Here is a 23,338-nt window from a genome sequence, read left to right as displayed (position 1 = left end):
TTGGAGAGTTCAATCCATTTACATTTGGGTAATTATTGATATATGAGGGCTTAATGTTGCTGTTTTGTCACTTATTTTCTGGTTCTTTTGCATTTCCTTTGTTTCTTGTCCCATTTGTTTTGGACTGCCAATTCAGTTTGGTTGTTCTGTCTTATGATTCTTCTAGTTTTCTCTTTGTTTATCATATGTGGTTTTGCTTTGATTATTTGTTTAGTGTTTACCTTGAGGTTTGGGCAAAAAATCTTGTGTATGAGATAGTCCATTATCTGATAGCCTCCTATTTCCTTATACTAAGTCAATTCAGTCACTTTCCTCTTCCCCTTAAGTGATACAATAAGTTAGGAACAGATCTGTTGACAAACACAAAAAAGCTAGATCCAGCCTCAGCCTGAGGGACAACAACATAAGAAACTAGTGGAGAGGAAACATTCTTCTCAAACCACAATGAAACAGTCACCACAATGGACTGTGTGCTAAGCCACAGTGAAATCTCTAAAGAGTCCAAAAAGCAGAAATCTATAAGTAACCATATTACGGGACCTTAAAGCAATAAAAATAAAAAATAATCACAAAATATTGGCTCCTCTCCCCCAACCTATCCACTTGAAAATCTGTCCACACTCTTCTAAATCTCTCAGGTTACAGAGGGGATCCAGACAGACAGGACAAACTCTTTAGAAATGAGCAGCACTGAGAGCAGCATGAGGCAAATCCATGGCGTGGAGACTAAGGGACAGAAAAGACACAGCTTCCACTGCAGGTATCAGGGAATATCAACTCTACACGAAGAAGCTGAGCACTTCCCTCCAGGAGCCAGAATAACACCACAATAAAACCAACAACAGCAGAATGAAGTGAGGATTCACGAGGTGGGAAAAACAATGCAGACCTAAGCAATGGAGTTAAGGGCTGGCTCTCTGGCAAGACCTGTAACAGTGAGAAACCTTGCGCAGTCTGACCAAAAGGAACAGACAAAGGCACCAAACTGTACCATCAGGTACAAGAAACTACCGAAACTGCTTTAACGTGATAGGAGAACATAGTGGATAACTCTGATCAAGACATCAGCGGTCCTCAACTGGAGCTGTCCTTCCACCAGAATGCATCTGGAAACACGCAGGATGGGTTTTGTTTCTTGTTTTGTGTTGTCCTAATGGTTGTTGCCCTGGGGGTCCCGGAGATCCTGAACAGCCAGTCACATAGAGCCGTTTCCCTCCTGAAGTGTTACTGACATCTGGGAAGACCAGCACTGATCCAGATTAAATGAACTATGTAGTAGGGAAATGTTTTCCATGGATGTATAACAGGCAAAAGATGGTAACCTCAATACATAAGGAATATCGAGAAACCAATGTTTACAACAACTAAACTGTAAGAGAGCGGGAAAATCAGAAACATAGCCAATAAACACACCAAAAATATATCCAACCTATTCGCACAGGTGGAGAAATATGCATGTAAAGCACAGGGAAGAGTTGAGGAGATTACACACCAAATTTTACTACCAACAAGGAATAAAAGTTGGGAGGTAGGTGAGAAATAGGAGTTTTTACCACTTCTTAGCTTATGTATTTCTCTAGTGTTTTAATTTTTACAAAAGAGAATGTATTCTACTCAAAAAGATGTTTAAAATTTTAAAGAAATTATTAAAATGTTCAAAATGACTTCAGTTCATGGATATTCATTAAAACACGAATGGAAAGAACCTCCCCATGACTTTAAGAGTCTCCTATAACTTTTCTAATAGTTACTATGTCGATTTTATTTCACATTTAGATCCTAACTCATTGGAATTTACATTTGTGTCAGGGATGCAACAGAAGCTGATTTTCTCCTGTTCAAGTGGAAAAACAAGGATCCAGGCACCGTTCATTGTGTAGGTCTGGCTTTCCCAGCAGACCTGCAATGCCTCCTTTCCCAGCGGCTAAACCTTGACAACTACGGCTGCCTCTCGAGCACCCTAGAACTGGCAGGGTGAGCTCTGCAGCCTGGGCTCCCTGTCTGCAAGGGGCAGCTACCAGCAGAGCCTTCTCCCAAGACAGCAGCAGGCATGCTGCACACAGAAGTGCTCAAGGGCAGTCTGCTGCATAGCAGGAAACCCCTCATGATGAGCAGGCAGTGGGGGAGCCCCGAGCACAGGCACTGACCTCGGCGGGGGGCAGCAGGCTGCTAAGGCAGGGAGCCCCCTCCCTTCAGCTCGTCCAGCTCCTCCTGCAGCGTGTGCACCTGGCTGTCGGCAGCTGCCCCTCTTCAGCTCGCCATTCTTCTCCACCTGCTCCCACAGGTGGCACACGTGCTCCTGTTCCCCCGGGAGCAGAAGCAGTAGGAGTGCAGCGAGTTGAGGAGTTCTTGGGCCCCCAGTGCTGACAGGATGACCTTTCTGAGAGACGTGGGGCCGGTGTTGCTGTGCTTGCTCTGCACAGCTTCTGTGTCTGGCTTTAAGGTGACATCTGTTGGAGGGTGGAGGGGCTCTGGGAGGCTTTCTGAGGCATCATTGTGAATGATGAACTTGGGGGTTCTGGGCCAAGCCCTAGTCAGGCACAAGGCTGGTCCCTCTGCAGCTGGGCTCCACATCTCTCTTCAACCTCTTTCGGTCAACAGCCTCGTGGGTGACAGATGGCCTTTCTCGAGTGTGCTCTGAGAAGAAAGTGTGAGAAAGTTGCCAGCCAATAAATCTGCACACCCCAGATCCTGAGGGATAAAGTCACCCACGGAAATGCCACTCTTACCTAAGAGACCCTGGCAGGGAAGAGGGGGGTCTCATTGTCAGCATCCATAGCAGACATGTTTGCATCTCCCTGGCTGCCTGATGTTGTGGAGGCCACACTGTCTCCTGCAGTTCCTTCCAGAGACTCTGCACCTGCCCCTGACTGGCGGCTTTCTGGGCAGCCCTGGGTGCAGGTTCACCCTGCACAGTGGCTCGCTTCAACTTGCGGGAGCCCTGCTAGGCCCTCAGGTTTTCCCTCAAGGACAATGATGAACCTGCAGCTCCTTTCCCATCTGCTTCACTCGCATGTTCCTTAGGTCCCTGGTGGCCTCCCTGGTGTCCTTTCTCCTGGGGCAGCCACGGACTTCAGCCCCCCCTTCTCAATCAGGTGGAAGATGGAGGGCACGGCCATGGCTTGAGCATGTAATACTGACCATCCAGCCTTTCCAAGAGCTTTTTTTGGTGAAACGTTCACTACAGACGAAAGAATGTTTAGTGGGGTCCAGTCATCCCTGTGAACAGCTTTTAACCACTGAACCAGACATTGAGCCCTTTATGTGGAGCCTGCAAGGATAAATGAAAAAGTAACTAGAAAGAAAGGATTAAATGTCTACCCCTAAAATAATCAAGTATAGAAACAAAACAAGTGTTTTTGGGAACACCGACACCTGTAGCCAATTTACCCATTTAAACCTTTAGTAAAGATTTAAGAAGCACCTTCTGCTTGCAAGTTATTACTGGAATAGAAAGATGAAAGACCCACTGTCTACCTTAAGAAACTGACCATCTAAGGCAGAGGAGGAAGAAAGGTGAATACCTCCTCCCAGGCTGTGGTAAGTGCCCTGTAGGGACACAGACACTCGGGCAGATAGCACAGGATGGCATCAAGACAACAGGAAAGGCTTCAGGAAGCCTCAGAAATAGTTCCTAGAAGCTCATGGTTACCCAACCCTCCTGCTGTCCATGGGACGCAGTGCTAAAATGGCGAGGGTTGGTCCCCCTATTTCAAAGCCAGGCCAGGTGTCGGACAGCAGAGCCTCCCAGGCACTCAGCGGGGCGTCTGGCCCCAGCTCTGCTCAAGTAGCTGAGGTATGCAGGACTGCAGCCAGGAGAAGGTCAGCCCCAAGGGTTGTGGTTGCATGTTCCTCCTGTCCTCCCCCTACCAGGAGGAAAGCTGTTCCCTGTACAAAGCAACAAGCCCCTGCAAGGTACTGACCAAGACACTTCATCATCTCTTCTCCTCATTAAGGTAAATTCTCTATTTAGACCAAACTCTGCACATGGGGGTTTGGGGGGTCTCTCTCAAGGGCTTTCTGCTCCACCTGAGGTCATCTAGCCCCCCTGAGTCCGCTGTGGACCAGGCCAGGTGGATACTAGGTCCTCAGGGAGTTCCAAGCAACCTGACCTTCTAACCTTTCTCAAGGCTTTGTGACTAGTTACCAAAGGACCCCCACCTCCTTTGCCCCCAGACCACGTTAAACAATGACACATGCCAAGAGCAACCTTCACTGCAGTGCTTTGCCTCATTATCAAAAACAGTAACAAAACTTATGGGACACAGGCTCTGAAGGAACTGTCAAGAAAGCAGGGTGGCTGACCTCTGAAACAAGCTCACATTACTAGTTCTTTGGATAGATTGTAACAACTCCCGACTTAGAACAAACCACTGTAAACCTGTAGAAATAATTCTACAGACAAGTGGCATTCAGCTCTTTCAAAATACAACAAGAATCTGCAATGCAAAACAAAAGGATCTGCCAGGAGATTTTCAAAGTAAAATGTGTTCAGTGCACTGTTTTGGGACCTCCAGTGCGGAGTCCGCAGGAAAGGACTCACTGAACTGGCTGAATTCCAGAAGCCCTCATGAAGGGAGCAAAGCCAGGGGACAGGCAAACTCCTCACCATGCTGTCGGAGCCCAAGGAAGAAGTGAAGAGAGGAGCCCCTTCCCAGAGTCCCCAGGGTAAACCCCCGGGTGAGGAGTGGGCCACGCCCTCCACCACCCAGGATGCTGTCAAATGCAGAGTCCACTGTCAGATGCCTCTCCAGGACTCACCTCCAGTGCAGAGCCACCTTTCCCTGCACTGCCAGGACCCGTCTAGCAACAGAGCATCTGGGAGGTGCGTCCATCCCGGAGGTACAAGCGGCTTTTGCTCAGCCACATTCCTGATCACAGAGATCAAGGCAGGCTCACTGCCATCAAAAGAGCAGAAAAGTCACAGCAAATGCCAGAAGATAGTTACCTAAGGAAGAGCGTTTCCAGAATACCCTGTTTCCCGACATTGTAGGCCTCAGCCCAAATCAATGGAGAGCACGGTGGTCATGGGGTGGGACTGAGAGGGTGATGGAGGCCATAAGGTGGGTGCTGGTGGCAATGGGGAGGCCGTAGTGGCCCGAGGCACTCAGAGCAGAGATGGTGGCACAGACCAAGGCCACACAGTGCCCGGTGCTGACTCACCTGCTGGAATGGCCCAGAGGGCCTGAGCACAGAGTGCCGCCTGCCTCAGGCTGAACCTCGAAGCAGGCTGACCAGGCAGTAGGATGGCATTGTTTTTAATTCCTTTTTCCTTTCCTGGCAGCTGCAACGTAAGTTTACTGAAATCTCAGTTTGGGAACGGTACAGTAGACTAGTAGGCAATATTTCAATGGTTTGTGGCATCTGGCCACTTAAACGTGAGGTGGCTGACTTCCAAAGGAGCATGTTCAGCAGATGTATTTCTGGTGACGTTTGTTTAAAAAAGATAAAGAATCAGACAGTGATGCACTGTTTGCTGGGGGCACATGGTGGGGGAAGGAATAGAATTATTTACTTCTCCATCTGTTCTCAGGTTATTACCGCTTACATACCTACGACCATTCCCAGGAAAGACTTGGTTAAGGTAGAAAACACAGCTTAATATCAGTCATATTACCTTAGATATGAAAGTCATCATAGTAAAGTCAGGAAAAGACATGCGATGAGTGGTAATGAGACACGGAAGGCTATTTCAAAGTAGAAAAGGTGTTTGTGTTTGAAGGCCTCTGTTGATGCTGATAAGAACATGTACGGTATTTGTAGGATGGGGTGGGGAGTTTTCTTTCTAACATGATGCTGTGCGTCCTTTTAGGGCTGATTAATGGATCAGCCTCTCCTGTCCCCTGGTGTTCTTACAGATTCCGCCTCCCTTGCCCAAGGGTTAGGCAGTTCCTGGTAGTTTTTATAGTTATCCATTCATTAAACTACATTTCTTATTGAGCGCAAGGTTTGGTTCATGCATTGTCCTAGACCCTGGTGCCAGAGAAGTGAGCAAAACACAAAAAGCATGCCCTGGGTGACGTTCTAGATGTGACACCAATGGTGTGGCTCATGTGGGAGAGTGATGTGTGCCAGGCTGGAGGGGGGGTGGAGTTGTAGCCAGGAGAGCCAGGAAAGGTCTCACCGCAGAGGTAGATTTTGAACAAGCTCCAAAAGCAGTGCAGGAGGAAGAGCAAGTGGCCTGCTCTGGGAGCAGCAAGGAGGCCAGTGTGGCCAGGGCACAGCCGGTGACGGCAGCAGGAGCTAAAAGCAGAGTTGTGATTTTGGCCCAATCGTCAGCCCTTGTTGTTCATAATGAGGACTCGGGCATTGATTTATTCTGAATGAGATGGTGACCCTTTGGAAGGTTTTGAGAGCAGGAGTAACATGGCTGGACATAGGTTTAGCAGACTTGATCTGGCTGCTCTGTTGAGAACATACCACAGAGGGGCCGGGGCAGAGGCAAGGAGACCAGTTAGGGTGCTGTTGCAATAAGCCAGGCAAGAGGCCTTGGAGATGTAGGTCAGGGTGGGGAGAGGAGGTTGAATTCTGGGTGTGTTTGGAGATCGAGACAGTAGGACTGTGTACAGATGGGAAGTGGTGAGGGGTGGGGCTGGGGAGGACTTGAAGTCGGTGCTGAGTTTATGGCCTGAGTCAAGAAACTTAGCTGGGGAGACTTGGGGAGGTCCTGCTTGATGGGGAGCTGTGGGAGTTTGGTTTTGGCTGAGTTGACTGTGAGATTTATAGTTTGTCTGTGGCTCTTTTCAACGAGAGGAGAGCAGAGAATGGCCACCTGGAATCTGTCGTATGAACTCCCTGTGCCCCTCCCAGGCTCTCTCCTGGCACAGACATCCTATGGGAAGGCCTTGGAGTGGAGGTTCCTCTGTGCCAACTTTCTTGGGTGTTCTGGCCTGTTTGCACTGCCCCTCCCTGGGTTTGTCACCTTGGAAAGATTTACTCACTTAGTGGAGCCTCAGGTTTTCAAAAGTTAAAGTTTATGTAATCAGTGGGCTTGAAAAGCAGTATAAAGTATTTCCAAAGACGCAAGAACTTGGTAAATTTCAGAAAAAAAAAGATTCTAGTATTACATTGTATGTGTTAAAAATTCTTGTTTCCCTTTCTGCCTCCCCTGAGCATGTGTAGTCATATTGTTAGTTCTGTTCTTTTCCTTGTGTTGCAGTATTTTCAAATGGAATTCCAGGGCTTACAATTGCACAGCAAGTTGTAATATGATTAATTGTTTATAAAACAATGTCTTTCCACGGAAATAGTTAATTAACATTATTTTCTGAAAGTAATAAATACATGTGGCTTTTCTTGTTGAACTAGAAAAATGCTTTACAACTTTCTTCTCTCCTTTCCATTAAAGTGTAGGTTTGTGTGAATTTGCTGGATTCTTCAAACACTGGGTTTGCCATTTACAAGGTCACTGTGGTCCAAAGCAACGTGACTGGGAGCAGAGGCCTGGGGTCAGGGTCTCTAAGATAAGCCCCCCTTGAGCCTGCACAGAGAAGTACTTGAGGCCCACACGTTCTTCCTGGGTGTCCTCCCTGCTCATACTCACTGCAGAAGGAGGCTTTCTGCTGAGAGAAGCTACAGAGCCCTGGAAAGCTGGGAAGGCACCTGCACAGGGGGAGGGAGTTGCTGCCCTTCCTGAGGTTGTCCCTTTGCTTCCCTTGAGCCTGTGTCTACACGTAGGGTGGAGTTTTACACCCACAGTGTAGGGGCCCCGCAGAGTGTAATTTGTTCACATTGAGAAAGTCTGTGTATGTCAGGAGTTCTGTGTCTGGATTAGAGTTTATGAATTTAGGGTTCATTTGAGTTACAACATTAAACTGCATCCTGTCGAGAGTCTCCTCACTTGTGAGAGTGGAAGCTGAGAGAGGGAGCCCTTCTTTTCCTTCCCAGGCAGGGGAGGGTGTATGAGCTCCCAGAGTCCATTCCTGTGGCTGTTCAGGTATCGCCACCCTTCTGCACCAGGGACTGACCCACTCCAGGGCTTCTGTCTCTACCAGGAGTGTTTAGAATGTGTTTAACTTTCTGCATGTGGCTTTCCTTCTGTCCTGTGGGAAGCAGGCAGCTTATCTGTGCTGATCCCAATATTTGTGTTTCTTTGCTTTGGATTCCTGTATCGATTGAGCAGTGCAGCCCTATATTTCTGGTTTCCCTTAGCTCTTTGTAATTTTATTTCCTGTATGAGAAATAACATTTTGAGTTTCTTGGGATTAAAAATGTGAATTGATGGAGAGATATAATGTCAGTAAGGCAAGAAAATTGTAGAACTAAATAGAGTTTTTGTTTTTAGGCAAGAGAATCTCAAGATGTGAAATGAATGTGTTGAAGTTTTCAGGTGCATTTTCATTTTTACATCAGTGTTTGCATGTGCTTGTCCCTAGAGAACATTGAGATTTAAAAAGCTAAAACAATGGAATTTCTATTTTAATTGATGTGAAGAAAATTAATCAAACTAATCCCACTATGTTTAAGGATATAATCCCAAACCCCTCTTGCATTATAATGTGCCACTGACTCCTGAAAATCCTGCCTGTGTGAGACGCAGTGGAGGACAAACTAGGATGCAGCTTGTCCTTTTACTTAGCGAGAGATATGAAAATGTCATTTCGTATGGTTACTCTTTTGTAACCGTTAGTGTGCTAAAGGAATTAAATCTTAGAATGGTTTCCTATGTACAGAAGTTTAAATTAAAGAAAAGCTATGAAATGGGAAAACATGGTATGTGTAAATTTCTCTATTTATATTAGATAAATCTGTAAGATAGAAAAGTCTAACCTCAGAAGAGTCACTGCCAACACTTCTGGGTCCCCTCCAGCCACCCCCAGTGCACAGTTCTGATCATTCTTGAGCTTCCTGTTGGTGTTTCTTTCTATAAAAACAAGCCATTGTGAATGCATATTTTTGTACGCATGTTTGTCCTTGCAATGAGCGGTCAGACACTGCACTTTTTGATGTATGCTGACAGCTTACTCCTCCCTCTCCCTCTTCCTCTCGTGTCCACACCTGGACAAGCTGAGGAACAAGTCCGGAGGCTCTGTTCTCTGACATTGGCTTTGGATCCAACCACACAATCCCTGTCTGTGTGCAGAAGTCTTGCCCTGGTCTCAGCCCTGGCAAAGATTTTTCGCTTTGACCAAACTTTAGTCAGGCCCCTGAACCTTCTTGTATGCCTGTCTGTGCACTTCCTTGTAAAATCCAGTTTTAGCAACAACCTTGCAAAGTCAGTTTAACCAGAACCCACTCACGAATGTCTGATCACACTTGAGATCTGCTCAGGCACCTCCTCCTCCTCCACCATCCCTCAGGTGGTGTCTGATCACGCTGGCCTGTCTCTGGTAAGAATCCTATTAGGTCAGGTTAGCCAGAAACCCCAACACTTGAGTTTCTCTTAGTAATTTTCCATCCCCTGACCCCCACCATGCTGCCTGGCTGTGAAAACCCACTTGCCCATGCTGCATTTAGAGTCTAGCCCAACCTCATTTCTCCCCCGCTGTGAATCACATCACAGGGGTCTCTGCGTATCACAGTGGTTCTGAATAAAATATGCGTTACCATCTTTGACAAATTTCATTGAAGATTTTTTGTTTAAAACACCAAACCACAATAAAAACCCAGGCCAGACTCCTTTCCTTGCTCCCTCAAGCCATTTCAGAGCTGCTTGAGATTCTGGCCCTGCTCTCCTCGGAGACCTCTATTATGTGAGTCATAAGACTTTTCCTAACTTCTGTGTGTGTGTGGAGGGGGGCACACACCAGCATCAGTCTCTCCATGGGAATCACAGCACTTGCCAGTGAGCAGTCATATTTTGAAAGGCATCTCTTTCTCTGAGTAGTAGGTCTCAACAGTGGGCTTAAAATACTCAGTGAACCGTGTTGTAAACAGATGTGCTGTCATCTGGGCTTTGTTCTTCCATTTGAGAGTTGACTTTAACTTAAAGTTACCAAATGCATTACCCTTAACAAGAGAGTGAGCCTGTACAAAGGCCTGGGGGTGGATTGGATGGGGAGGGGAGAGAACAGGCTCAGTTAGAGGACCAGAGTTCAGAGTGTGAGACAGGAGTTGGAGAAGGGGCCAGAGCAGTCAATAACAGCACAGCAGCCAGGTCAAGGCCCTGTGCACCATGTCTGGGAGTCAGGAGCTTCTAATTGCAGTCAGTGGGGGAGCCCCACTTTTGCTTGGATCTCTGGGGGACAAGAAGACAGTGTCTTACCACGTCTGATTGTCCACAGCTACCAGACCCTGGCCAGGGAGCATGAAGCGCTGATGCAGGAGTACCTGCACCTGCTGCAGATCGTGGAGGCGAGAAGACAGTGGCCAAGCAGCTACGGCAGCAGATCGAGGATGGGGAGATCAATATCGAGCGGCTGAAGGCAGAGGTGACTGCTGGCTAGGGGTGCAGAGGAGGCTGGCCAGGGGACACAGGGCACAGGCCCAACACCTCACACTCCAGGCTCCTGCAGGACCAGGGGGCACATGACGGGCAGGGGGAGCAGCTTCCAGTCACAGCTATGCCAGCCTCGAAACTTAAATTTAGTGATGCTGGCAGAGTGGGAAGAGCTTTAGTTAGATCTGAGTTCAGATCCTACCTCTGCCACTTGACAGTTGCAACCTGGAGTATATCCCCCCATCCTCTGTGCCTACATTCCTTCATCTATACAACAGCCTTTTTATACTTGCCTGGCCAGGTTGTGAGGATTGAGTGAGGTTATTTATGGGCGAGTTTTTAGTTACTTTTCTGATGACCACATTGACTAAGCATTCCCACATTATCAGCTGGAGTCCAGGGACACAGAGTCCCAGGTAGGTCGTCATAGTGTGGGATCCTGGCTCAGTTCCAAGCATTCGTTCCTTCTGCCTGTTGTAAGAGCTCCTACAGGGGCTTACCGCGCATGAGTCTGGAGGCCACACTGCTCCTAGGTTAAGCCTTGTAGAAATTCACTACTCAAACTGTGGTCCATGAAGCAAGAGCATGTTGGAAATGCAGAATCTCAGGCCCTGCCCAGACCTCCGGAATCAGAATCTGCACTTTCACAACATCCCAGTCGATTGCCATTTACATTAAAGCTTGGGAGGCGCTGGCTCTCTGTCCCTTAGACGCCCCTCACCAGCTGTCTACCCCAGCACCGAATGATGTGATTGCCTCTCCCCCCTCATCTCACCATGCTCACCAGATGTTCAGAGCCATTTGGCCACATCACACGAGGACCGTGGACTCTGAGCTGAGGATGGGAAAATGGAAACATAGATTCTAACGAGGGTCGGATGCATGATTTGTAGGGCCTGATGCAAGGGAAAAATGCAAGGCCCTGGGTGGAGTCGGGGAAGTCGACCTCCCCTTCTCACAGCCCACCAACCCACCCATGGCAGACAGGCGACCCCCCAATTTCAACCTCCAACCTCCTCTAACCTCTGTGCCATGATACACTTGGTACCTAGATGAGGGGTGGGCAAGATGCCCGTGCTGAGTCACCCACCTAGTGCCAGACACTGTCTTCTCACTCTGCCCTGAGACACCATCGGGTGTGCACTGCACTCACCCTTTCTGCACTTACCCCGAAGCCCCTGCAGAGGGTGGAGGGTGACTCACAGTGGGAGGTGTGTCTTCCTGGCTGACTCAACCCATTTCCTCCCAGACAGAGGGTAGACGAGGTCATGGTTCTGGGGTTTGGGGAGCGAGCAGCTGAGAAACCATCCCAGGGAGGCAGCAGGAGGCAGTAACACATGAGGGCTGAGGCTCCACGCCCCTGGGGAGTGCTCCATTGTTCCATCAGATGTTACTCGTGAAAACAAATTCAAAGAGAAATGATTAAGAACTTCAGGGTGGCAACTGCAGAACTTGAAGCCCCAAGCATGGGGCCTTCTGAGCATAGGACCCCATCACACGCCCTTGAAGCCAGCTCTGCCTGGAATGTTCAAAGATCCAAAGTTTCCAATTCCACCTTATGGTACCGCTGCCAAGCTCTGAACTAATGGTCACATCGGCTTGGAACTTGAGCTCGAACAAGAGTTTAAGATTCCACACACCTCCTCTACCCTGCACCAGGCACTGTCAGACAAGCTTCCTTAGTCAGTCCCCATAGCCATCTTCATAGGATCAAAAGATGAAGCAGGTTCAGAGAACTCAAGTCACCTGCCCAAGCTCACACAGCTGGGAGGTTGCAGAGCCAGGACTAGAACCCAGGTCTGAGTGTCTAATTGCCAGTCTTGCCACTCGTAGCCTCTTCTCACATGGCTCCTGGGATGGGGGCTTGTCCCATGTCTAAACCATCTGGTTCATTCTGAGATCTATCATAGCCCTACACATATCCCTGAAGCCAAGTTGAGTCCTTGTTAGGGACCAGGGAATAGGTCTAGGGACCAGCACCAGATTAGTGGCTTCATGATCAAGGGTGTCATTCATTCACTCAATCACTCGTTCACTAACTGCCTAAGATCAGCTGACCACTGCCTCATCCTCTGCCCCAGGCTCCTCTTTCCCCATCACTTTGGGCTCCAACCAGTGTCCCTGGTCATGAGCTGTGCACCTCTTGGCCTTGGCACATGCTGGGGCTTCTGTTTGGAGTGCTCCTGCCACCCCCACGCTTTCTTGCCTGGTGGAATCCTACCAAGCTCGAATGCCTCCTCCTGGGGACTCTCATCACAGAATGTGCTCCACGTCCCCTGTTCCCTCGGCTTTCCCACCCTCAGCATGCCACGTCAGAGCCAGGTCCTTGGGTGTCTGTCCCCCATCCAGCCTGGTTGGACCTCTTTGAAGGCAGGAGTGTCCTTTATCACTGTGTCCTTTCTGCCGCGCACATAGTAGGTACTCTGTAGGGGCTTGATGAATGAATGGACATCAGGCTCTGTGGTAGGCAGTAAGAGATGGAAGTTTCTACACTTAAGGTCTGATTGTGGTAAAGTGTGACTGGCACCATAATAGAGCTTTCGGTGTGAACCCAGGTAGAAAGTGAGTCACTTTATGGCCAAAGAGGGTGCGGGTTCATGTCGCATATGACCTTGAAAGGTTTCGGGGGTTGATAGGCCAAAGAAGGGGTGGGTGCAAAGGGCAATGCCCTCTCTGGTGCTGGAGAGCACCAAACTGGTCAGTTTTGAGTGAAAGTGTATGTGTGTATGTGTGTGTGTGTGTGTGTGTGTGTGTCAGTGTGGCATCAGAGGCCTTTTTGGTGGGAATTTGGAACAACGTTTCCAACTGAGTACATTACTCTCCAGGGCAAAAGATTTCTTTAAACAAGACTTTAAAAGATCAGCTTGGTAAAGCTTTCTGGCTATAGTCTCTCTCTTTCTCTCTCTCACTCTCTCTAACACACACACACACACACACACACATACACATCCTGCAGGGCAGAGGGCAGCTGTGTGCTCTGGAGGGGCTCCAGGAAGGTGAAACAGAGCACATTTCCCAGGAAGTAGGCCATCAGGTAGGCAGGAGGTGCCAAGGAGACAAGTAAGTGATGAGTGACGCCCATGACAAAGACAGAGTGTCTTAGAACGTCAGAGCTGGGAGGGATCTGAGAACTCTGATGTCCACGGAAGAGGAAGGGACTTATCCAAGGTCACTCCAAGGTCACTTCCAGCGCTGGAATCCAGGCTTAACCTTGGGTCTCCTGGCTGTAGATCCTTGACCTGTACCTGCCCCACAACTGATTCCTTCCTTGCTGGGGAGATGGGAGATGGGCCATCTAAAAGGTGCATGTTCAGGCACCACTGTGTCACCTGGATGGCATCAAGCTCTCATGGTCCACCTGATAGCCAGAAAACTTCCCCAAACCCCATCCCACATATTCCTGAGGATTTTCAGGGTCTTCCATTTTCCTAGCTATGTCTGGTTTCCAATTCTGCTCTCCTGACTTCTAATATCACTTCTCACAGTGGCTGTCTTCACTCAGTCTTGACTGCTCCTTGCCCTCGTGTGGTCACTCTACGTGCCCATCAGGTGGAGCTAGATTCTGCTGCAATTACAAACAGCCTCCGAATCTCAGTGGCATAAACAACAAAGATTGCTTTCTCTCTCACATTGTGTGTCCATTGTGTGTTCTGCTCCACAACATTCTCACTCAGAGACAGGGACTCAGTCTGATGGGGCTCCACCATCAGGAAATTCACCAGTCCCATGGCAGGGGAAGGATCATGACAAATCATGCCTGACAGCTCTGCTCATGTTTCACTGGACAAAGTGAGTCACATGACCACACCCGGACTTCAGGGGCCTGGGCTGTACAGTCCTGCCTTGTACCAGGAGGAGAACCAGAGTATCCAGGAAAGCCCTAATGACACCCAACTGGCTCCTCCTTCAGTCCCCAAGCCCCTGACACCAGCCAAGTATGGACCAGACTTTCTGAATGGTTTAGATACAGTCAACGGGTTTTCCAGTACTGAAACAGAAAACAGCTTAAATGTGAATAGAAGACATACCTGCCCTCCTGTCACTCAGCCTTTTCTGCTACAGGGATTTCTTACTGACCTCCTCTCCTCACACTGGCCTCTCTCCACACGCTCCCAACTGCCATTTTGTTGGTGGTGGGGGTGTTCATAATCCCTCTATCTGCCAAGACCCTCGCCCCCGTCCAGTGATGTGCTGGAGCTGGCTCATACCAACTTGCAAGTCACTTGTGAAATTTTCAAGAATCTTGCAAGCTTGTTATTCACCCTTCGGTAGCTTAAAATGGGCCAAGGTAGGAATGTTTACACCATGGAAATCGGCCGGTGCTACCAGTCAGAGTTTTTATTTGAGAGAGCTGGTGGTTAATCATTTAACAATATACGATTCTCTATACCTTTTTTCAGGACCAGCTAAATACTTTGCTGGGCCCAGTGCAAAATGAAAGTGCAGTGCTCTTAAGAATTTCAGGGCAGCAACAGCGAAGCTTTAAACCAGGTATTAGGCCCTTCTAAGCGGGCTGTTCACAGGTCACACTTCGAGGACATCGGCCCTGTCTCTACTCCCTCTATATTCTCCAGCCCTGGAGCCTCCACCCATAACCATCTCTTCCTAGAGGTAATGGGAGATGACACATAAACAAAAGTCTGCACAAAATTTATTAAGCAAAACTATCCAGCTTTGCTCAGTCTCTTCTCTCCCACCTAACAGGCCTCTTGGACCTCATCTTTTGTAACCACAAAGCTCCAAGGACCATCTAAAACAAAGGGAGCATCCTCCTCTGAGAAGAATCCTCCCCTCCTCTAGAATCTTCAGTTTGGCACCATTTCATTGTTTTAATAGCTATTTTTCTCCCATTTATGATTGGAAGTAAGTTGGGACTGCTCAAGCAACCCTAGAAGGCAGGGTAGGAGTTTAGAGATGGTCGTGGTATTTTCCTGGCTTGGAAGCACTCAGAATCCTGGAAGCCTGACTCTGCAAGAAACTGCAGAGATCTTAATTCAGGGTTTAAGGTAAAACTGTAGCCGAGGAATCAGGTTTGCAAACCAACTTTGTCATGAAGAGGGCCGCCTTGACCCCTCCCCAGTCAGCCCCTCTGCAGGGCCCACTCTGTGCCTTGAGTCCTGTTTCCCATGTTCCTCCTGCCATCCCCACCCCTGCTGCCCTGCACTCAACACCCTGTCGTACTCTGCATCTTTGTTCACACCATCCCCTCTGCTCCAATTCCTTCCATTCTATAACACACCTGCTGGGCTCCTTTTTGTGTGTGTGAGAAAGATCAGCCTTCAACAAATATCCACGCCAATCCTCCTCTTGATGCTGAGGAAGACTGGCCCTGGGCTAACATCTGTGCCCATTTTCCTCCACTTTTATATGGGATGCCACCACAGCATAGCCTGACGAGCGGTGCATGGGTGCAGGCCCGGGATGAGAACCCCAGGCCGCCAGCAGCAGAGCGTGTGCACTTGACCACTACACCACAAGGCCAGCCCAATTGGGCTCCTTTTTTGTCCTGCTAAACCTCTGGGTAGCGCTTGTGGCTTCCATGGTGAGACCCTCCCACTGCAGGAGGTGTGAACCTCTGGTCTGGCCTCACCTTGTTGGAGTATAAGTTACCTCTGTGGGTATCTGACCCGCTTCTTAGGCTGGAAGCTCCTCCAGGGAAGGGATCTGACTCATCCACCTCTGGCTGTGTCTCACCCGTGCCCAGCATGGTGCCCACCACGGAGCCCACCACAGAGACTCCCTCAGGACATGCTGACAGGATTGGCACAAAGGGAGACAGAGATGGGCATCTCTTAGGCTTGGAACAGGTCAGAGGGAATCGAGAATGAAGGAGAGAGAACTGAGTTGTGTGGCAGCTGTTTAAAAAGAAAGAAGTACAAAGATCTTTAGCAAAACCTTGACTGCTAACAAAAGAGAGAAAACCATGGACTAATTCCTCCATCAATGACTGCACTGACTAAATGAATTCTGGATTAAAGACACTGTCTCTAGAGAGGGGAGTGGGGTAGGGCAGGAGCCAACGAGCAATGCACCTAAGGGGTGTGGCAAACGAGGGTTTGACTGTGATGGGCCAAGAAGGCCAGACTGTGGGGTGGCAAGTGTGCAGGGCTCAGCTGAGATGCCAGGCATTGGGCCAGGTTGGGCAGCCAGAGCTAGACTCTAGCCGGAGAGTTGGGGTATAAGCCAAAGTCCCAACTCTCCATGGCCATCGTTGACAAAGGTCAACTGAGCAGGCTTGGATGTTAGCCAAGCCAACCCAGATCCAAAGCAAATGCATCCCCAGAAGGGACCTGCAGGATAAGGGAAAGGCAGCCTCTGCGAGGTCAGTGGGGCTGGCGATCCTGCCGCCAACCTGACACTGGCTCGTAGCAGGGGTGGGCCGTCTCCCAAGGCTTCTGCAGGGTCCCCCGGCTCACAGCTTTCCAGAGCTTTGCCCACCCGGCCCGATCCTTAAATTAGGCTCCCAGACTGCCAGTGCTGCTTTTGCAGGGAGCAGAGAGCCTGACCTGACTGCATCTGGTTTTTGCTCTGGTCCCTGGGGAGTAGGTGTCCTGTAGATGTCTCTGAGAAGAGCGCCATCAGTTTAACATACAGACTACATTTACACACACACACACACACACACCCTGCCATCCTAAAGAGAAAAGAATACCGCGTGCAAATCCCAGAACTGGCCAAGAGAGCAGAGTGGGATGGGGGTGCTGACATGAGGGCAGTGAGGGTGCTGACTGGGCATCCACAAGTCTCTGAGCTCTCCACAAGCGTGTGTGTGTGAGTCCCTTAGCTCTTTAGAGTTCAGATCCAAGAACAGCCATTATTTCATGTGCCAAGGTTCTCAGAGAATTGAAAAAACAGAAAAGCCTGCATCAGCCCTGAATATTTCTCCATTAGATATTTTCAGCAGCTCTTCAAGCACAGGCCGGGGTAGTTTTAGCAACCCGAAAGTGGAGATGGGTAACTGTCCCATTTTGCTCTCAAAGTGCTCCATAGGCTCAATGGTCAGAGCCCATTCATCCTGCAGTTCAGCAAGTGGTCTTGAGGGGATAAAGCCACATGCCCTGAAAAGGGAGGCGATTTGGCTCTGTGGCATGTTTATGATTTCCTGAGCTACTATCTTTGGACGTCTGCCACACAGCTCAGGGTTGTCTCTGTGCCCACTCAGCACCTTCCACCCCCTGCTCTTATTGTACTCAGTGAGACCCCAGGGTGGGGGTTTGCCCTCAGTGCACAAACTGCTGGGAGAGGGCACAGTCCCCTGTGACAGCTCCCCAAGGAGGACAACACCAGGGGCCTCCAACAGCCAAAGTGCTGGGTCATCACACAGAGATGGAGCAGAGAACACACATGGAGAAAGGGACCAGGGAGGGGCATCTGATGTGGCAGAGAAAGACAGAGACCACTGCAGGGGGAGGGGGACAGCCTTCTAGGCTGGGGCTGCCCTGACTCCCAGGGGTTTCACTCTTTCTCTCTGAGCCTGTTTGCCTGTCCACAAATGGGGTGTATGACAGAGTCCCTTTGGCTTCCATTCTGTCGTTCAGCTCAAATCCCAGACACATTGGGGAGGTTCCCAGGTCTCCAGGGTGGTAGGAGCTGAGGGTGTTGAGCAGGGGCAGAGGAGGAACAGTTGGGAGGGGAGGGGGCTGCAGGAAGTAGCAAAAGTCTCTCTGGCATCCTTACAGCTCATCCTAGGAGAGGAGACTCGGGCTGTGTTCTGGAGCTGGCTGGCCGGGTAGCATGGGCGGGGAAAAGGGTGCTGGGAGGGGAGCCACAGCAATGTGGCTGGAGGGTGCTCAGAGACCCATTACCCAGCCTGGTGTTAAGCTGCCAGTGAGGAGGCATGATCCCCAGGGCTCTTTAGGTGGTGACAGGGCAGGTGCTTGGGAGAATCTGGGTGTTTTTGCTTTTCTAAGTTTTCCCCCAAAAGGGGGTGGTGGAGAGCTAGCATTTACTAAGCACCTTCTCTGCACCAAGCCCTCAAATTTTCCCATTACATACAGGGGTGACCTCATTTCACCTTCATATTTTACGGGAAAGACCTGAGGTTCAGAGATGTTAGGCAACTTGCTGGAGGTCACACAGCTGAGAAGCAGCATAAGGCGGATTTGAGCCTGCTCTGCGTGGGTCTCAAGCCCTAGCTCTTTTCACATCATCAGTGGCATTTCCTCTGAATTCTCTAGAGCCCTGAGTTCCTCTAAGATCCCTTAGGGTCACCCCAGCAGGTGTGCACTGAGGGTGCCAGGAGGGCTGGTAACAAGAGCAGCTGCCATCCTCTGCCAGCTTCTGGGGCGTGTGACCCATGTTTACAAAAGTCTGTGTTTGGTTTAGTGGTCTGCTGTCACCATCTTGAAATTTTGTCATTTTTTAAAGAAGGGGTCTTGCATATTTTCTCTGCACTGGGCCTCACAAGTTACATAGTCCGTCCCGCTGATGGGGTTTTCACATAAGGTGTCACTTGAGAAAGGTGTTTGCTGCTAGAGTCCCACCGGTGGTGGCAGCCCCTGCCCTCTCCCTGGTCCCCTCAGCTCTGCTGGACTTGGGGGCGAGGGCCCCTTGGAGGGGCAGGAACTCCGTGGCCAGAGCTTACCCTGTGCCTCCTCTGTCAGTGAGGCCATCGTGTGTTTGCACCAGATCTCTACCAAGGCCTGAAGGCCTGCATCTCCAGCTGGCCCACTGGGGCCTGGATGAGCAGGCAGCCCTGGCAGAGGTCCCCAGGCCTCCTTCTCCGGCCTCCACCTGAGAAGTCCCTCTCCAGGGCCCACTCCTCCAGGCTGGCGGCACTTCCATCCTCCTCGAGTGTAACAGCGGCCCCTTAAAAACACAGAATCCCTCAGAGGGAGCAGAAGAGGAAAGACAAGTTGGCAAAAGCTGTTTTTCTAGGAGGAAGAGATATATTTTTAGTTTCTTATCTACATTTCTCTTTTAAAAATAATATATATGAACCCATTTGAGAAAATCAGACAATCTAGAGAAGCAGAAAATGTTAAAAGCTGTATCAATCATAGTTCTGTTTCTCAAAGATAATCACTGTAAACACTTTGTTGTGTTTTCTTCAAATTTTTTCTATGCACAGATCTTGGGATTTTTCCCCGTTTTATTTACATAATGTCACACATATGAATATTGAATTTGAATCGTAATGTGTTTTTTTTTTTTACTTAAGATTGTAGCACAATTGTTTTCTCATGCTGAAAGTATGCTTTTTGATGGCTGTATGATGCCCCAGTACCTGTGAGCATGCCATCATCCATGCAGCCATCTCCCATCCTTGGCTCTTAAAGTTGTTGCAAGTTTTTGTTACTAGAAACACTCATCTCTGCATCTGAAATGTTCATATAAGAGAGCGTCTCCTTGGGGCAGGTTTCCAAAAATAGAATGACTGAAACAAAAGGTAGAAGCACGGTCAAGGCTCCCACTCCGTCCACCCTGCGTCACTGCTCTCCGAGCGAGGTGAACCGCCCTGACGGCCCCGAGGGCTGCACAGCAGGACCCCTGCATTGCGCCTCTCCCACACTGAGTGTGACATTTTGTTGTTCACTTTCCCTAAGTCAGAGAGCCCCACTTTTCCCCAAGGTCACAATGGGAAGCGGCCCTAGAAAGACGAGGTCTGCACTTCCTGTAGTTACGTGGTTGAAGGTGCCGTCCCTTGGGTAGTGGAATGCCCTGTGTAAGCTCCCACTTAGAGTTTATTGCAAAGGAGGCATGTTTCTCTTTTTCAATGGAGTTTATAAGCAGAGGTTTCAGTGGACCCATCCCTGCCAATCAAGTACTGAAGGGCAGGTTTGGGGAGACTGGCTGGGCTTTTGGGGGCTGGAAAGCAGGGGACTGTGTTTCCAAGAGGTTGGGACAGAGCAGGCCAGAAGCAGACCCAAGTTGCTGAACCTTGGGAGGCATGGAAGGACAGGGACACGTGGATAAGTGGACAGGCAGCTAAGGGGATGGGACTCGGGAGGGCATGTCATGTGGGGGAAGCACTGGAATGGGGGACTCAGGAGACCTGGTTCCAAGCCAGCTACTGACTCACCTTATGACCTCGGATGGGTCACTTCTGTCACTGGCGGGGCACTCTGGGGGGGAGGCCTCAAGGGGGGGAAAGGGCCAAGGGGGATGTGGAGCTGCAATTCACTTACCACAGAGACCTCAGCCAACCCCCCCAAAGCTCCAGAGCTGGGTGGCCCTTCAGACCCTTCAGGCGGCGAGGCACACCACAGCACCCACAACAGCCCTCTCCGACCTTCCAATACACAGGAGTCAGACTAGTCGGGACCCCATCTCTATAAAGATCTGTGACTCTGATGTTGTCCTGATGCCTGGGGCCAACTATCTGGCCCTGGGTAGGGCAGTGGTGCCAGAGTCATCCACAAAGGCAAGGGTGTCTCTGGGTGGGAGGTCTGAGCCTGGCCCTGACCTCCGTGGGTGGGGCTGGGTGACAAAGGGCTTGTGGGGCATCCCACTGAGCAGACCTGTTGGCCCTCCTGCTGTCCATGGTCAATTTCTATCAGGAGATGGTCTCCAGCCACCAGTACAGCCTGCAGATCTTGGCCCACTGCAAGCAGAACAGTGACTTTGACAAGCTGCTGAAGCACTATGAGGCCAAACTGACTGCAAGGAGATAGTTCTGGAGATCTTCCTCACTGACCCCATGCTCCAGCTGGCACCTAGCCCTGTCCTTGAGGGCGCATGGCTGGGGAGCCTGCTGGGGGGCCATGGCAGTGATGGCCCCAGCTGGGAGGAAGCCACAACTGGGGGCACCAGGGGGCCATGGCCGGGAGGCCCCAGGCCTTAACAGGCCCCAGGTCTGGGCTGCCTGGAGAATGGAGTTAGAGCCAGCTCCTGACCCAGTGGACCGCAGGCCTGTCCAGCTTCACAGAGCAGGCAGTGTGGGAAGGTGAGGGGGAGCTCCTGGTCCTGAGCCCACCTCCAGGCCCTTCTGCTTGCTGGCTTAGAGCCTCAAGCTCTGGCCTCTTGGCCCAGACAAGACCCTGGAAGAGCCTCCACTTTAGAGTCTGAGATCAGAAGTGCTGTGGGTGTCCGTCCTCAGCCCTGCTCATGGGAGTGCTGGGAGCTGCGAGTACCATTCTCCGTCCACTTGGTGTCTCTCTCTCCCTCTCTCCATTGTTGCTATATCTCTGACTTGTTTCATCACTGTCTCTCTCCTTGCCTTTGTCTCCCTGTCCCTTTGTCCTTCCCCATCCTTGCCTCTGTCCCTGTCCCCCTGCCTCTCCCTGCTGCAGATTCCCAGGCACATTCTGACACTGCACGAGATCCTGGCCCACTTTTCACGAGCACATCGAGCCAACAGCTTGGAGAACGCCAGGGCTAAACTGGGGGTGCTGTCTGGGTGAACTCAGCTCCCAGGTGCCCCCCCGGTGGACAGGCCAGGGCTGAGGATGCTCCCCAGCGGGAGTTTGCTGAACCCCAGATGGTAAAATGTCATGTTCAGGTTAGGATCCCAAGGGGTGGGTGTTGGGGGACCCCCAGCCTGTCCCACCTGGAAGCAGGGACACGGAACAATCTGAGGAGTTCACAGCTCAAGCCCAGGGGGCACTTGGTGGGATTGTGTGGGTGGTGTGCTGTCCCTGGCACAGATGGGGTTCGAGGAAGGGCTCTGGGCACTCACGTGGGCCCACCTGCCAGGATGGGGATGCGCCAAGGGACTCACAGGCACTCTGCCAACTTCCTCTGTTCTCCAGTGCCAGTGTGTCACAACGTGTGGTATAGGAGCCCCAGAGGGGGTCCTGGGTGATGGGCCTTCAAGTGCCAAAGGCTGCAGTCAACAGCAGGCAGTGTCATGGGTGGACAAGCCCATGACTTGTCCAGTGTCAGAGGCCCCAGCCCTCTGGTCAAGGCCCCTCTGCTGCCCCTCTTTCAGTCCCCAAAGCCCAGGGGGAAACTTCCTCTGCCGGGGCAGAAGCAGAGGGATCAGGGAGGAGGCGCCTACAACAGCACAGGCGGCAGTTGACGGTGGCCTACACCAGGTGGTGGTATGAAGGTGAGCAGGAGGTTCAAATTCTGGGTGTGTTTTGAAGATGGAAACAACAGGATTTTCTGATGCATTAGATGTGGGGAGAGAGAAGATGGGAGTCAAGAATGATTCGAGAGTTTTTGGTTGAGCAAGCAGAAGGTTGGAGTTGCTGCTCACCAAGATGGGGAAAGGTGCAGGAGGGGCAGGTGTGGAGGGGAAGTCTTTCTTGCTTCATTGGAGCTTTACTGGGGGAGTGTTGAACTTGAGATGGACAACAGTGGTGGAGAGGACAAGAAGGGAGGAGGGCGTTTGGGTCTGGAGTGTAAGGGAGTGAGCCATTCAGGAGCCATCAGGTCAGAGGTGGTATTTAAAGTCACATGAGTGGTGCGATCACCAGGGGAGTGAGTTTAGGCAGGAACGAGGTGCGTACCAAGAGCTGAGCCCTGGGGTCTGCACCTTATGGAGGCCAAGAGATGATGAGCAGCCTCATACGCAGTGATGGGCTGCCAGAAGCTGCAAGGGAGTGTGGTTCTGCAGCATGTGGGGTACAGTCCCCAGCCCTGCCAACCACTCAGTGCCCTAAATGGCTTCCCGTGTCCAGCAAAAGGCAGCCAGTAGGGCCATGTCTCCCAGCCTGGCAGTGGGAGGCCCAGGCTGGACTAGGGCAGAGCACAGGCCCCGGAGTGGAGGTTCATTCAGGGAGCAGATGTAATCAGAGCGTGATTGCAGACTAACAGAAACCATTGTGGGGTGGGGACCCCAGTCCTCTCATACCCCAAGGAGCCAAATCCTGCACACTTCCCCAAGGAGAAGACTTGGGGCTCCAGCGAGGCTCCTCATCCCTGTGGGATGCCCTGTCCCGGTGCGGGCAGTTGCGAGGAAGGCACATGGGTGCCAAGGTATTTATCCTAAGATTCTGATCCCCTTTCCCAAAGCCTACTCATCCTTTGTTCCACCTGATCACCTGCATCTGGCCTGAACACAACCTTAATGGCACA

This window comes from Diceros bicornis, chromosome 8 (assembly GCF_020826845.1).
Source record: "Diceros bicornis minor isolate mBicDic1 chromosome 8, mDicBic1.mat.cur, whole genome shotgun sequence".
NCBI classification, from domain to species: Eukaryota; Metazoa; Chordata; class Mammalia; order Perissodactyla; family Rhinocerotidae; genus Diceros; species Diceros bicornis.
Note: the sequence above shows the minus strand (reverse complement) of the source record.